At 44.4% G+C, this 4,078-nt stretch overlaps 2 non-coding genes across 2 annotated transcripts; one reads left to right on the top strand and one right to left on the bottom strand.

Annotated features, from left to right (window-relative positions):
• The first annotated feature begins 2,505 nt into the window (after positions 1–2,505).
• On the top strand, positions 2,506–2,612 carry LOC123584501. Its single transcript, XR_006705468.1, has one exon. It is a non-coding gene; the product is annotated as a U6 spliceosomal RNA (small nuclear RNA).
• Positions 2,613–3,700: 1,088 nt separating this feature from the next.
• Positions 3,701–3,807, bottom strand: LOC123584500. The gene has a single exon (XR_006705467.1). It is a non-coding gene; the product is annotated as a U6 spliceosomal RNA (small nuclear RNA).
• Between the last annotated feature and the right edge of the window lie 271 nt (positions 3,808–4,078).

The raw sequence follows: 4,078 nt of genomic DNA, 5'->3' as shown, positions 1-4,078 counted from the left end.
GCTGTAAAATGGCAGGCTTGAAGTCTTTTACTCTTTGCATTGTAACCTACTGCAAACAGTATGGCCTAGTAATACGACAAGTGGTACAGTGGAAACAGCAATGGGTTTGGCCTCACAAGACAGGACAGCCAGTGCCAATATTGCCCAGAGAAATCACTACACACTTACCTCAGCTTCAGTTTTCTTTTCTCAAAAATGAGATGCTACATCTCTTTGGATCTAAAATGCTACTGATTATAAGACACACCATAGTTTTACATACCACTTAAAAAAGGAAAGATAATCATTTTATTCCACTGCTAATATATACACTTGGAATGATTATGATAATAGTTTTGGTAATAAATCCCAAATGTTCCAGAATATAAAAATAAAACTCATTTTTCTTATTAAAAAATTCAATGAGCTGAGAAAAATCTTCATTTTTAATTTTTTATAAGAAAAATGCTTTAAATCAATCTCTCCTAAAGTCAATTGGTTAACAACACCTATTGAAACTTTCTTCTTTTCTTAATAGTCAATTCTTAAGATACAAAAGATATCTAACTAAAAGGCCACCTGCCTTCTAACTTTTCTATAGAACTTCCAAAAGATGTGATGAGGAACACTATCTCCCCCTAAGAAAGTGATTGGAGATTTACACATGCCAAACCAGTGAAAAGAGCAAGAATTGTTTTTGTCAAAATGTAAATATGGGCTCTTAAAGATTCTTTGGTTTAGCAGAAGCCAATAGTGTTAGTGTTGCAAATTTGTATTGTGATGACATGAGAGTGATTACAAATGTATACATGAACTGGATAAATGTGTTCAGTCAGTGAAGTATGCAATGTAGATGGGAGGAGTTACGGGGGAAGAAGAAACAAGAGGAACAGCACTGTAGGGGAACACAAAAGTTTAGGGAGAAAAGGACAACTGTGTAAAAGAAACAAGAGAATAGAGTAAGGAAATCGAAAATGTTAAATTTGAATGTCTCTAGCACATTATCTACTGGATGAGGCTTTTCAATTAATGGATAGTCTGACAGAAAGCAATGTTCAGAAAATAAAAACACATCAGTCTGCGTTCAAACAGAGATGAGGCTGGGTAGAGCTATATCTCTTAATCCAACCGATTGTACACAAGAATCCTTGTGGCTGAAGGATTATCGGACTGTGAGGAACAGACACCTAGAGACCCAGCACTCAGGACCAACATTAAGTGGTTCCAGAAGAGTCTCTTAGGAAACAAAAACACAACTTGAGTTTAGCCCAAGAAAGGTAATTTGTTGGCGCACTTAAATTATGGAAAGGGTAGAATGATCCAAAGACTCAAACATCAATACTCTTCCTTCATGTCTTCTTCCAGTCTCTCAATTTTCTTCCTTGGGGCATATAATTTGGACACCAGGGGTCTGGGGTTTATTTAGATCTTTACAGCTCATGAGCCAATGGTTAAAAACAAACCGACAAACAAACCACCAGACCGTCTAACTGGACTTTCATCATGGTACTCTAAAATCATGAAGTAAAAGATTTCTGGGAAACCATCATGGAGGGTCAGGCTGAAGACCTCCCCTGAACCCACTGGTTCAGCCAGGCATTACATACCTTAAGCTGAGATGCAATACGAAGTAAACGCCAATGAAGACCACAAGATTAAAAAATGGAACCAGGATTTAGTTAGGCCTTTATATCTAAATTTTCAAGAAACATGGAGGAATGAAATATGAGTTAAACCACATCATCAATAAGAAACGAGCCAAATGCAAGAATTGTGACGGTCCCCAGGGTAAATATCCCGTTTCGCCGATAAGTAATGGCATGAAGAGAAATGGGGAGTCCTTGGGATAATAAAGACCTAGAAGCATAGCAACCAAATACAATGTGGGATGGGGCCTCCTTTGGGTACATAGGACAAGCCAACTATAAAATGCAACATCGAAAAAGTCAAAGACATTTGAACCTAGAGTGGATATTAGGTAGTATTAAGGAATTACCTTAACTTTCCAGGTGCTTCCTTTTTTTTTTTTTTTTTTTTTTTGAGTATTCTTCAGGGAAGTTTAAATGGGAAATGTGCTCTAAAAGTGTGACGCCGACACAGCCCTGCCCAGCCCACCCAACGCACCACAGCAGCCTCACAGCCGGCTCGCCCGCCGCTCGCCCGGCCCTCGAGGCGCCGAACGCACAGGGGCTTTCTTCGTGCTCGCCCCTCCCGACATGCTCCGCGGGGCCAGAGCGACCGCCACAGGACCCACGGTCCAGGGCCTGGGTCCCACGAACGGCCCCCTTACCCAGGGTGCTCCGGGCGCGGCTCTCATTTGCATGCCCCACCCGGCAGGTAAACTCGACAGGTCAGTCGCGGCCTAGCCAGCAAAGCACCAAACGTGAGAGCCTCACGACTGGCTCCTGTCATCACATTTCCCCCAAAGGTCCCGAGGTCGCCGGGAAGACGCGCACATCAGTCACCCTAAGTAAGAGAGGCAGGAGGCTGCCGTGCCTTATATAACTGGTGGACGGAGTCTGTAGCGTGCTCGCTTCGGCAGCACATATACTAAAATTGGAACGATACAGAGAAGATTAGCATGGCCCCTGCGCAAGGATGACACGCAAATTCGTGAAGCGTTCCATATTTTGCGCAGTTCCCTGGCGAGCTTCTACTCTCACGATTACCTCTGAGGAAATGGTGTCATGTCAGAACACAATGTACAGCACTGAATGATAAAATTGTGATATTTCACTAGAAAAACACTCCTGTAAAGCAGTCTATGACTTGTAAACGAAGCTGGGTTACAGCTGGAAATCTATGTGCAAATATGTCGTTTCTACATATCACGGAAACAAGATGTCAATTTCTTGAATTTCTTTATAGAACTAAAAATTCTGAAATTGGCTTATGTATGGTCTTGTCTCCTTCAACAACACAAATTCCAGAAGGCCCAAGAGTATTGGCTCCGGCGGAGTAGAACACTAGCACATAAATTGGTCCATGAATCTTTACCAAATCATTCCTAAATTATTAAACTGCTAAATCAATGAATCCTTAGTAAAGGAAGGAAGCAACATCAGCGCACATTTCTTGCGCCTACGTTGTGACATTCTTCGGTCGTTTTATAACTGAGTCCATACACCCTCTGTCACGAGGAGGTGCACTAAGGCAGGGACTGTTAACTGTTTTACAAGGGGTGGTTACACCGGATTAGATCAATGTTGGCTGCGGCCTGTGGATCCTAGATCTCCAGGACCAAGAGAACTGGCTAGAAGCAGCAAGCCCACTGGGATCTGCTTTCACACATCTGTCCGAGACAGCTTTGTATACCTGTTAAAAAATCAATGGCATCTAAGGAGTATTCAGAAACGCAGGTTTGTCTAAATCAGACGGATTCAGTGATGGGAACTTTGATTAAGAGGAGAGTTAATTACCCACACCAAAAGCAGACTTTAACCAACGAGAACAAGCGTTAGGATGCAAGTACCAGGATTACCTAGGTAATTCAATAATTGTAAAGTGGTGGGCGCCCACAGAATGATGTCAGAGGGCCATCAAGGTGGCCTCACCTCGACCACACAGGGTTCGGTGGAACGGCAGAACCTCGAAGGTGTGCTGGGCTGGTAGCTGCTAGCTGCAATCCTTAAACTCCGAGCGGGCCTCCAAAGCTACCCTCCCATCCCCCATTTTTGTGCCGGTCCTCAAAAGGATATCGATAGTTCGCCGGGGAACTGCGCAAAATATGGAACGCTTCACGAATTTGCGTGTCATCCTTGCGCAGGGGCCATGCTAATCTTCTCTGTATCGTTCCAATTTTAGTATATGTGCTGCCGAAGCGAGCACGCTACAGACTCCGTCCACCAGTTATATAAGGCACGGCAGCCTCCTGCCTCTCTTACTTAGGGTGACTGATGTGCGCGTCTTCCCGGCGACCTCGGGACCTTTGGGGGAAATGTGACGACAAAAGCCACTCGGGAGGCTCTCACGTTTGGTGCTATGCTGGCTAGGCCGCGACTGACCTGTCGAGTTTACCTGCCGGGTGGGGCATGCAAATGAGAGCCGCGCCCGGAGCACCCTGGGTAAGGGGGCCGTTCGTGGGACCCAGGCCCTGGAC

The sequence above is a fragment of the Leopardus geoffroyi genome, chromosome B3 (genome assembly GCF_018350155.1).
Source record: "Leopardus geoffroyi isolate Oge1 chromosome B3, O.geoffroyi_Oge1_pat1.0, whole genome shotgun sequence".
Lineage (NCBI taxonomy): Eukaryota > Metazoa > Chordata > Mammalia > Carnivora > Felidae > Leopardus > Leopardus geoffroyi.
Note: the sequence above shows the minus strand (reverse complement) of the source record. Positions and strands in the feature narration are given on the sequence as shown.